Genomic DNA, 12,753 nt, shown 5'->3' with positions numbered 1-12,753 from the left:
AATATGTAAATATATAAGAGTGTAAATAATGTAAATACATCCCTCGGGGGAGCCTGTAACCCCTAGAGGGCGCGTCCCCAGGTGGCGGATAGGGGAATGCCTTCATTGGTTTTCCAATGGGTGGTAGAAGGGAAATAAAATACCTTCCGCGGACCAACAGGTAGAAGTGCAATCTCTCCAAAGCAATGACAGACACTTTTGTATCTATAATGGTAAAGTTGTGCACATTGCCAAGGCAGTCATCTTACATACAGCAAAGTTAAACTGTCGAAAATCTGGCTAAAGCAGACAAATTAACATTATGAACGTGATTTTCATATTGGTTAAATGGATGGTGACCTAAATGCAATTACCAACTTTAATTTTTACGGAAAATTTTAGCTAGGCTAATGTATTGGCATACAGCGAGCGAGCGAAGCGAGCATGGATCGCGAAGCGATCCACAGGGAACTGCGTAAGCAGTTCCGGGGGTTGGCTAGCGATAGCGAGCAGGGGGCGATAGCCCCCTAGTATTAAATGTTTCTCATCCATCATTTTCTGACTTTGCGTGCATGCAACGCGTCATATGGCTCAACACAAAACATGCTTATTTTGTAAAAAAAAAGTTTTGTTACCCCTGATTCTTCTTTACGCTGCTTCTTCAGGAACAACGAATTTAAATAGTGATCTATGGTTGGGGCAAACCTAACCTGGTAGCAGTGTGAAAGCTACCCAAACTCTGATTACAGCCATATAACGCCCCCTACTTAAGTTAGCCCCAATCCGTAGGCTCGCGACCCTTCCAAAGCTGATTTTTGTGAAATTGTGCTATAATGAATTATTACTGATTCAGTGAACTAGAAAAAATGTAGAGTGTGGCCTCGAAATTCGGGATGGATGTCCCCTTTAGACTCCCTCCTTTCCTCCAACTGAAACTTCAGTTTCCAAATAACATGAGAGAAATCCATTTATTTGGAAATTTTAGTTTTATTTTAGTCAAATTATTCAATCCACCGTGAAAAAATTAATCGTTAATTTTTGACCGTGAAAATTAAGGGAGACAAGGTCCCTTTAGGAAGTAAGAAGGGAGTCCCCCCTCCCCTTTTCAACCCATAGGAGCCGTTTATGGTTCAAACTAAAATTAGTTTCAATTTCAAAGTTTGTTTAGCTAACAATTGGAAATAATCCCTTTAACATCACGGAAATAGACGTGCTAAAAAGGTTTTTGGAAATAAAATATTTAAGTACTCAAACGCACTACATTTATAGACGAGGATTTAGCATTTTCTTACAATCATTCAGAAACTATTGCGGCTATGCATTGCATTCTGTGTCATCCATGCTGTACTTCAGATTTCAGAGGTATTTTTAGTGACATTGAACTGCTCATGGAATTGCGGTTCTAAGATAGAAATCTTAACTTCATTAAAGAGTAGTGTGTCGATCGCCGGAAAAAAAAGTGAGGTCAGATCTAAGGAAAATCCAGATGGCGCTGCGCTCGAGGAGTACGTTGTGTTCCTCAGTCAGACTCATTTTAAATCAGCGATTGCATGCTGATTTCGCAGTTTAAAAGCCCCGTTTTTCGAATTGAACTTATTTCAGCGCAAAAGACGAATTCTGCAATAAGTGCTATTTGTTACATGGATGTTCATTTATTTTTTGAAGCATATAAATTAACCTAATGCTAATTTATCTTTAATGAAAATAGTAGACTATAAGTATTCAATAACTGCGCGTCTCTTATTTCTATACTAATAATAAAGCTGAAAGTCTCTCTGTCTGGATTTGTGTCCGGATTTCTGTCTGATTTCTATCTGGATTTCTGTCTGGATTTATGTCTGGATCTCTGTGACGCGCTTAGCGCCTAGACCGTTCTGCCGATTTTCATGGAACTTGGTACAAAGTTAGTTTGTAGCATGGGGGTGTGCACCTCGAAGAGATTTTTCGAAAATTCGATTTTGTTCTTTTTCTATTTCAATTTTAAGAATATTTTCCGGAGCAAAATTATCATAAGATGGACGAGTAATTTACGAAATGATCATGACGTGGAACCGTAACATGGGAAGAGCGAATGAACATAGCCAATTGGCGAGAAATTCATCATCCATTATTTGTAAATGTACAGGCTAATCAAATGACCTTTTAATTTTCTACTATGGGTAAGCCATGCGGTTACGCTAGTTTCAAAATAAAACTGCTTCTAAATTCTTGAAGCTGCTTCTCAGTCTGAGTCGAAGAGTCGGAGTCGCTTGAAAACGTACCGACTCCGACCTGTTTTTTTTTTTTTTTTTTTTTTTAAATTTTCAAGGACTTTTCTTACATTAAAAAAAAAAAAAAATAGGACCACTTGCTCCGATCACATATATAACTACATACTAATTTTCAAATAACTGCAATTGGCGAACAGCTGTCTTGATTATTTGTTGAATTTTCGTAATACTACCCATCCCATTGCACACGATTCTAGCTTCAACGTCAATAAAAAGTTTTCTGACATCCGATACTGATTTAAGGAGAGGGTAATTTTCTTTTACACCTTTGACTAAAATAGTATCATTGATTTGTAAATTTTCTTCTACTTCAATAACGATCTTTTTATTGTCAATATTATTTTCCACATAATTTTCATTATATACAAAAACTACAATATTTGGAGATTTTTTTTAATTTCATACAAACCCAATATTCGTTAGGCAAATTAATATGAACAATTTCATTTATAATAGATTTATACGTGGTTATTTCAGTTTCATCTGCGGAAAGATCGAGGTTTACTTTTTTCAAACAGGGAACATTTTTCTTAACTGCATAACTCCTGATGGACATTTTCTTTGGTAATTTTTTAGTAAAGTATGTTGGCAGATTTGGGAAAATTGTCGGAATTGCCTCACCTCTCAAAAAAGGTTTTCCCCGAGGAATCAAAACTTCCTCACCATTTATAATATGCTTAAAATGCGTTTCTATAAAATGTTTTCAAAATGCAGAGCACAAATTGAGCAATATTCATCAAAAACTTTATCTAACCTGGGAATTAACGAGTTCCACTTCTTTAGTTTTTCTTCATCTGCTGGAGCTTTAAAAAGCGAAACTTTTTCCTTGCATGTTTTACAGAGGGGTTTTTTAGGGGTAACGTATGGAGCAAATTTTGTTTGATTCCGCCAGTTACTTCCTTTGGAATAGCAGGCACGCATAACTCAAAAAACGTCCCATTGCTCCACCCCCCCTTGGAGGAATTCGCGCCAAAAACCAATGGGCACAAGTTCACATAGTGGCACATATGTGTACCGAATTTCGTTCGATTTCATGCGGTAGTTTTTTCTGTAAAGAGACCAAAAAAACTGGTGTGACACACACACACACACACAAATTTTCCAAAAATGGTCGAAATGGACTAAGTACACCTCAAAACGTTTGAATCCGTCAAAATTCGAAATTCGAAAATTTGCACGAATCCAATATTTTCTTCTATATATTAGATCAGCGTTTCTTATATTGTGTTCCGCGGAACTCCAGGGTTTCATGGAGCTCTCTTAGGGGTTCCATGAGATTTTAATGTTTTTTTTTCACACCTTTCAAATTTGTCACTAAAAAAATCGACAAAAATAACGTCTTTTCAAAAATACATTTGCGGTCACTTTCGCATCTAATCTAAGCATCTAAGCACCCATCTGGGTTAGCCACTGTAGGAACAATTTTATTTCTCTCCTAAAATATGCAAATTTTTGACTATCAAAAATAGCATGAAATGGTGCTTTTAAGGTTTCAACTTCGAAATTATTTCGAGATCAATCCCAAAACGCCAATTTTTCACCTAATGTCTCCAAAGATAACGTAAAATTGGGTTTTAAAAAATCTTCAATTTTGAAAAAGTTTCGGAAGAAGCTAATGACTCTCTAATACCGCCAAAAATAGTCTAAAAGTTGCTTCAATGTTGAACAAATTTCGGGAAAGCATCCCGAATCCCTCTCCTACAATATTACCAAATGTTGCCATAAATTACGATTTTTACTTTCTTCTATATCTAATATATAGAAGAAAGTATTGGATTCGTGCAAATTTTCGAATTTCGAATTTTGACGGATTCGAACGTTTTGAGGTGTGCTGAGTCCATTTCGACCATTTTTGGAAAATGTGTGTGTGTGTGTGTGTGTGTGTGTGTGTGTGTCACGTCTGTGTGTGACCAGTATTTTCTGACCGCTCTACAGCAAAAACTACCGCATGAAATCGAACGAACGAAATTTGGTATACATATGTGCCGCTATGTGAACTGGTGCCCATTGGTTTTTGGCGCGAATTCCTCCAAGGAGGGTGGAGCAATAGGACGTTTTTTGAGTTATGTGTGCCTGCTATTCCCCAGGAAGTAACTGGTGGAATCAAACAAAATTTGGTCCATATGTTGCCCCTAACAGGTACAGGTGCTGATTCAATTTTGGTGTCAAAAGCTCAAACAGGGGTTGAGCTGTAGAACGTTTTTTGCCGTCAATTGTGACTGCTGTCCCTCTAAAAATAATGCACGGAATCATACAAAAACTTATCGACAAGTGCCCTTAGAAGGTATAAGAGCTGATTCTATTTTAGTGTCAATAACTGAAAAGGGGGTGGCGCAATCGAACGTTCTTTTGTTTCCATTGTGAGTGCCATATCTCAAGAAGTAATGCTACATTCTGAATGAAATTTAGAAGAAATGTGAATCCATATATAAACAGACATTGGTTCAATTTTGGCGCCAATCGCTCCATGGGGGCTGATTTTTTTTTTTTTTTTTTTTTGTGAATAGAAATAGCTTTATAAATGCAACAATTAGAAAGATTAATCTTTATATATTGATAGGCAAGCCGTTTTCTTTCGGTACCGATTTCTCCTCTGTTTGTGAACCGATTTCCTTCATCCTTTTTTTGTTCGGTAGCTGTTGCCGACTTTTAGGGTCATCAATAAAACATTTTGAAATCGAACGCTAATTGAAGGAGATATTAACAAAAAACGCATTTTCGTCCTAAATTGCTCTTTCTACGCGAACGGATGGTCCAATTTTTTCTAATTTGATATGGTTGGAAAGGTCTTTAAAAAATACTCGTAACGAAGAAATTGTCATTGCGCCCAAGGTCCAACAACCTAAATCCACTAGAAAAAAGATACACGCGTTTTTTAGCGAAACTCAAAAATTTTAATTTTATCTCTTTTCCATTGTTGAAATTCATTGTTGGAAGCGTGAAACATTAAGTTTTAATTGGTTTTTTAAATAGCTATTTCTACATGAAATATGCATTTTAGCGCTTCGTGCTTGGTATGGTTGGAAAGCTCGTGCAAAATACTATAAAACACGTTCTACCCATTTTACCGTTCGAAAATGCCAATCCGCTAAAAGGGCTAGAAAACGCGGAGAAGCAATTAAAAGTTAGTGAACATTCATTTTTATTTGCTTTTTCACGCGACATAGTTAGCGTGCAGAAATTGCTGGATAATATTGTGATGTTGCCAATTCTCGCTTGAGCATAAAGAAATGAAATTCTTGCATTTGTTTTTACTATTGAGGCTTTTTGATGGGTAACTACGGACATTTAAACTATTTTCATTTTGATTATGTTTTCGCGATTTTAATATTTAAATAAATCATTTTACGGAGTGAGGGACGGCTTTCAGTTCCAGCTCCCAATAATACCTGCGTTTGCTATCACCACAAACAGATCTCAAGGTGAAACTTTTGATAAAATTGGCGCATTATTACGACGTCCAGTGGACAATGGGGTTGTTTCCTTGAGTCAAAAGTAGTACTTTTTGTCACTGAAATTGATAGAATGAGCAAAAAAAAAAAAAAAAAAAAAAAAAAAAAAAAAAAACAAGGACCCAGAAAATACTTATATTTTAACAACAGTTATTTTTAAATTAATTTTTTAAAATATCAGATTTTTCAAACAAGGCGTGATCTTGAAGACGTCCCTAATGATGCTCTTTGACGCATTTTTCCACCACGTTTCCACGTTATGATAATCAAGAAGCGAATTACAACTGTGCTCTACGCTTGCTATCAACCATATCGTTGCCAATACACGTGAGTAAAGATGCGAATTAAATATTTTGCTCTGTGAATGGCAACATTGAATGGCATTTCATCATTTGTGATTTCATCGTTAGAGGCGTAAACAATAAAAGCACACCGATTTAAGTAATTTTTAAACTTAAACAAATTATTTAAAAAAAAGTTTAGATCCTATGTTTTTAAGCATGCTCTTTCAGAAAAAAAAATACTTTTAAAATTTTAGAAACGACCCCATTACATGTTGCCATGAGTAGAGTTCGTTCATTTGACTGTTGGAAATTTTAATTTAACGGCAAGATCATGCCTACTTTTCAGAACGACTTCAATAATGGGGTTGCTTCCTTCAGTCAAAAGTAGTACTTTTTGTCACTGAAATTGATAGAATAAGCAAAAAATAAATAAATAAATAAATAAATTAATTAATTAATTAATTAATTAATTAATTAATAAAATAATAAAAATAAAATGGACCCAGAAAATACTTTTATTTTCCTAACATTTATTTTTTAATTAGTTTTTTAAAATGTACGATCTTTCAAACAAGGCGTGGTCTTGATGACGTCACAAATGATGCTCTTTGGCGCATCTTTCTATCGCGTTTCCACGTTATGATAATCAAGAAGCGAATTAAAATTGTGCTCTACGCTTGCTGTCAACCATATCGTTGCCAATGCACGTGAGTAAAGATGCGAATTAAATATTTTGCTCTGTGAATGGCAACACTGAATGGCATTTCATCATTTGTGATGTCATCGGCAGAAGCGTAAATAATGAAAGCGCACCGATTTAACCCCTTCAGTCGGAATTGTGAAATATTGGACCAAAATGTTGATATTTGGTACACAGTGTACTATGGTAAAGGGTATCTTATAGACAAAATTTTGAGTTTGTAGGAGAAAAATTAAAAGAGTTATGGCACGTCCAATATTCCGGACTTATATTTTTGAAATCAATATTTCATACACAAAAACGATAAAATACCGAACAAACTTCAATATAAAATGTTCTACAAACGATTATAAAACATAATATAAGCGTTTGAAACGATTAATTAAAGATTATATATTTTTAAAAAAATCAGGAAAAAAAAAACTCGCTTTTCAGATGAAAATCCATGGTTGGAAAAATTAGCCACTCTCTATCTCTCAATCCTTATATGTCAGTGTTGTCAATCCCAAAACGAAAAATGTCTTCGCAGATTATAACAAATAGAATGTAAGGATTCAACTGCAAAAAAAAAAAAAAAAAAAGAATCAACAAATTAAATCAATTATTAAATGATTAGCAGCTGTTTAAAGTGTATGTCCGGAATACCGGACACCAGGTCTGAAGGGGTTAAGTAATTTTTTTTAAATATTAAACTTAAACAAATTATTTAAAAAATGGTTAGATCCCATGTTTTTAATCATGCTCTTTCAGAAAAAAAAAATACTTTTAAAATTTTGGACACGACTCCATTGTGAAATGGGCGAACTTTATTCATTTTGGCACCAACGACAGGGCGAGAAATATTTTTCTTTCGCATTCTTAAAAAAGGAGTACAGAAATGTCTATTTGCAAGTGTCATGTATTATAGTTAGTCATGTATCTATTTAATCGGAATCGCTATTCTACCTCTAACTGCAACCGCTCCCTGACCAACGTTGTTGTTCACTTCATCATCCATCATGCGGTGCGTGCTTATGACGCAGCACTATTAAACTTAATCTTACTGAATCTCATCTATGTCCTTATTTCAAAACCATCTAAGTTCATAAACATATATATAACATGGTGTCAGAAGTGGGATATTACTTGCAGGTTTCGAAAAGTGCCATATTTTTAAACTTATTTTTCGTTGTGTGGACTTAAGCATCTAGAGTCAGCATGGCGCATCAACTTCTTCAGATGGAAATATTCGTTCCTGGAGATAACCCAGCAGAGGCTTGGAGCGACTGGAGACAGAAATATGAACTGTTTGAAACTGCAGTAAAGTACAGCAAGGAAGATGACGAAACTCGAATCGCTTTGTTGCTAAGCGTCATTGGAAAATCCTCATACAAAGATTACTTAACTTTCGACTTTCCAACCCTTACAGCTGGTCAGACAAGAACTGTCAAGCAAGTTTTAGATAAATTTGATGACCACTACAAACCATATCGTAACGTAACACTCGCAACTTTTGTGTTCAACAATATGTATCAGAAACCAGGTCAGAACTTCGACTCGTTCGTTACAGAAATCAAGCTGCAAGCAGATCAATGTGAGTTCGATGCTGCTTACGATCGGAACATTAAGGATCGCATAATTCAGGGGTTACGCGATGATGTTTTGCGTGAACGCCTGCTTAGGGAACCAGAACTCTCATTAAAAAAGACTGTAGAAATCTGCAAGTCAGCTGAGCTCTCAAAATTGCACTCTCTTGCAATGTCACAGCAATCTTCATCTAAGCAAGTTGATGCAATCAGCCATCAAAAATCCAAGAAGCTCCAGGGTCAAGGTAACTCAAGCACAAGTACACACCAATTTAAGCTAAATCCTGCCAAGAAAAATGCATCTCAAGTGCAGAGAAAACGACCATGCTCCAGATGTGGGTCACAACATGCTCCCCGGAATTGTCCAGCTTATGGCAAAACCTGCCACAACTGCCAAATGCAAAACCATTTTGCTAGCGTTTGCAGACAGCAAAGGAGACATCCAAAACAGCACTCGCAAGTGTCAACAATTGAATGCTCTAACCCTAATGTGGCATACATTGGGACAATATCAACATCATCTGATTGTGATTGGCTTCAACAAATTTTTGTAAATAGTTTCCCCATTGTTTTCAAGTTGGATACCGGTGCTCAAGTAAATGTGCTTCCTTTTTCTATATTTAAAAGTCTCAAAAATTCGCCAACACTTGTTCAAACATCTCTTCAAGTGTGTACATATACGGGTGATGCCTTACCAGTTGTTGGTAAAAGTGTTTTACAGTGTGAAGTTAATAATCAGTGTTATGCTCTTACCTTCCACATAGTGAATCTTAGTGTGCAGCCAGTACTAAGTGCGGCTGCATGCAGTCATTTAAATCTCATCAAACGAATCGACACCACATCACAAGAAAGTGGAAAGTGCATCAACAGTGTTTCTACCAAGTGTGTTTCAAATGTTAATTCATCTAATAATAGCGTTCCTCCTCCTAACACATCTTATACACCTAAGCTGTCAAAATTAATTGAAGAGTATAGTGACATTTTTGAGGGTGTGGGTCGCCTACCCGGGAAACATAAAATCATTTTAAATGAAAATGCAGTTCCCGTTATAGCTGCATCACGCAAAATCCCATTGGCATTAGAAAATAAACTCATGGATGAACTCTTGAGAATGGAACACAATGGTATAATTGAAAAGGTGACAAAACCGACTGATTGGGTTAATCCAATAGTTGTGGTTCCTAAAAAAGACGGTTCTCTACGAGTTTGTCTTGATCCTCGTCCTCTCAACAAATACATCAAGAGACAACACTATCAAATCCCAACGCAGGATCAACTCTTATCAAAGCTCAAGGGCTCAAAAATCTTTTCCCTTGTAGATGCAAAAAATGCCTTCTACCATATCCAACTAGACGAAGAAAGTGCTGATCTGTGTACTTTCATTACACCATTTGGTAGATTCCGTTTCCTCGTAATGCCTTTTGGTTTATCCTGTGCGCCGGAAGTGTACCAAATGGCCATGGACAACATTTTTGAAGGTTGTCCAGACATCGCTCCATATTTTGATGATATTATGGTGTACAGTGCAAACCTAGAAGACCATTGTGAAAAGCTAAGAAAGGTATTTCAAATTGCTAGGCAAAGTGGTTTGAAACTAAACAAAGATAAGACCAAGATTGCTGTTTCTAAGCTACAATATTTAGGCCATATAATTTCACCAGATGGTATTTCTCCTGATCCTAAAAAAGTTTCAGCAATATCCGATTTTCCTGTTCCTACCAACAAACAAGAATTAATGAGATTCTTAGGTATGGCCACATATCTCATGAAATTTGTGCCTAAGTTCTCACAGGAAACGTCTATTTTAAGAGATCTGCTAAAGAAAGACACAAATTGGATTTGGGACTCTCATCATGATGAAGCATTCTCAAAAGTTAAAGACTTGCTACAGTCATCTACAATTCTCCAATTTTTTGACAGAGATAAACCCATAGTGCTCTCTGTAGATGCAAGTTCTTTTGGAATTGGTGGAGTTCTTCTCCAGAATCGCCAAGCAGTTGCATATACTTCTGCAACTCTTTCCGAGGCTCAGTCAAGGTATTCTCAAATCGAAAAAGAACTCCTTGCTATTGTTCATGCTTGTGAACATTTTCATTATTTTGTTTTTGGCCAGCATGTAGAAATTGAAACTGACCACAAGCCCCTCCTAGGCTTAATCCACAAACCATTTGAAAAAATATCACCTAGACTGCAAAGACTGTTATTGAGGCTTCAGAGATATTCTTTCAAACTAACACACGTTCCTGGAAAATATTTAGCTGTCGCTGATGCCTTGTCCAGAGCACCCTTGCCAGCACATCCTGTCTCAACATCAGATATTGACTCTGCTCAACTAATGGTTTCCTTGCTGGTACAAGCATCAAAATCCAAGCTTGATAAAATCAGTCTGGAATCGCAGAATGATGCAGAACTTAAAAGTGTAAGAAATTACATCACAAATGGATGGCCCCAGAATAAACACAGTGTGACTCTACAAGCACAACCATATTGGCATTGCCAATCTGAACTGCATATAGAGAATGGCCTCATCTGTCGTGGACAGCGATTGCTGATTCCCAAGTCTTGTCGTGAAGATATTTTGCAACATCTCCATGTTGGGCACCGAGGCATAGTGTCATGCAAAAATCTTGCTCGTCAATCTCTCTACTGGCCAGGTATGAACACCGACATTGAAAATATGGTTTCACACTGTACCATCTGTCAACAAAACCAAAGGTCAAACATCAAAGAACCACTGTTAGACAGAAAGCTTGCTGAGCGACCATGGCAAAAGGTTGCAATTGATTTTTTTCACCTCTCATCAGTAACATATCTTTTAATTGTTGATTATTTTTCCAAATATATTGAATTGCAACATTTGCACCACACAACAGCTAGCACAGTTATTAATGCTTTGAAAACTTGCTTTTCTCGTTTTGGAGTTCCTGAAGAAATTGTCGGAGACAATGGACCACCATTTGATTCCAAAGAGTTCAGTGAATTCTGTACAAGTTGGGATATACTCCACAACCCATCTAGCCCAGGATACCCCCGTTCAAATGGACAGGTTGAAAGATGTGTACAAACCATCAAATCAAGCCTCAACAAAGCTGCTCAAGACAATAAGGATCCTCATCTAGTTTTGATGGAGTACAGAAACACTCCCATGGATGGTCTGCCTTCTCCAGCTGAGATCTTGATGGGTCGTCGGATTCGCACCCTGATTCCAGTTCTACCGTCACTGCTCAAACCTCATTACGACTGTAGTGATGTCCAAAATCGTCTACATCTGAGGCAACAACGTCAACATAAATATGACCTGCATACACGCCCGTTAGAGCCATTGCATAATAACCAAGTAGTATTGTTTCAGCATAATAAAGAATGGTGCAAAGGAAAAATTTGCAAGGTTGGACCTCAGCCTAGGTCTTACTGCGTGAGAGCTGAGAACGGTAGAGTTTATCGTAGAAATCGTTTTCACATTAAAATTTTTAGATCTGCACAGCCCATCAACAATGAATCAACGGCAGAGGATCTGTTTGTAGTCCCAACAACCAACCAGATTATTACTCCAGTAACTGTAACACCTAGCTCTTGTACTGTGACTCAGACTCCTGCTGCTACAACCTTAACGACCCGTACGGGCCGATTAATTAAACCCCCATCAAGGTTCAGAGACAATTAAACATTGGTATTTAGATAATAATGATGATAATTGTAATTTTTCTTATTATTATTATATTTGATTTCACCTGTATTTTATATTCGGAATTTTTTTTTTCTCTTCAACGACTTTTGTGTGTTCTTTATATATATATATATGTGTTTTTTTTTCCAAAAAAAAAAAAAAAGGGAGATGTCATGTATTATAGTTAGTCATGTATCTATTTAATCGGAATCGCTATTCTACCTCTAACTGCAACCGCTCCCTGACCAACGTTGTTGTTCACTTCATCATCCATCATGCGGTGCGTGCTTATGACGCAGCACTATTAAACTTAATCTTACTGAATCTCATCTATGTCCTTATTTCAAAACCATCTAAGTTCATAAACATATATATAACAGCAAGGAACTGGCTACGAATCAAGTCCCTCTTTAAGGTGGGGTTCATTAAATTTTAACCGTTCGTGACAAGGCGGAGGAAATACATAACAAGAGGAATATACAATGGGGAGAATGAGACATCAAGCTTTTTTTTTTATATATAAGAACGTCTATGAAAAACAGTGTGATATGTGGCTAAGGGAAGGTGGGTTTATGGTGAAGTGTTAAACTTTGCGACAAAGGGGAGAGAGATCAAAAATTTTGAAAAGTGCATTTGTCAGTTTTCTCCTAAACTGTAAACAAATCACAAACACGATTTTTTTAAAAATAGCACTTTTATTGCGACGTCCAGTGTTTTTGAATGGACAATTTTTAATGTAGCAAGTAGGATTCGTTTATTTGACTGTTTGGAACTTAATAATTCTAACGGCAGAGGTCAAGGCAACTTACTCAATAATATTAAACTTATTAAATGAA

The sequence above is a fragment of the Uloborus diversus genome, chromosome 8, assembly GCF_026930045.1.
Source record: "Uloborus diversus isolate 005 chromosome 8, Udiv.v.3.1, whole genome shotgun sequence".
Classification (NCBI taxonomy): Eukaryota; Metazoa; Arthropoda; class Arachnida; order Araneae; family Uloboridae; genus Uloborus; species Uloborus diversus.
The sequence above is the reverse complement of the archived record's forward strand: the minus strand, read 5'-3'. Positions refer to the sequence as shown.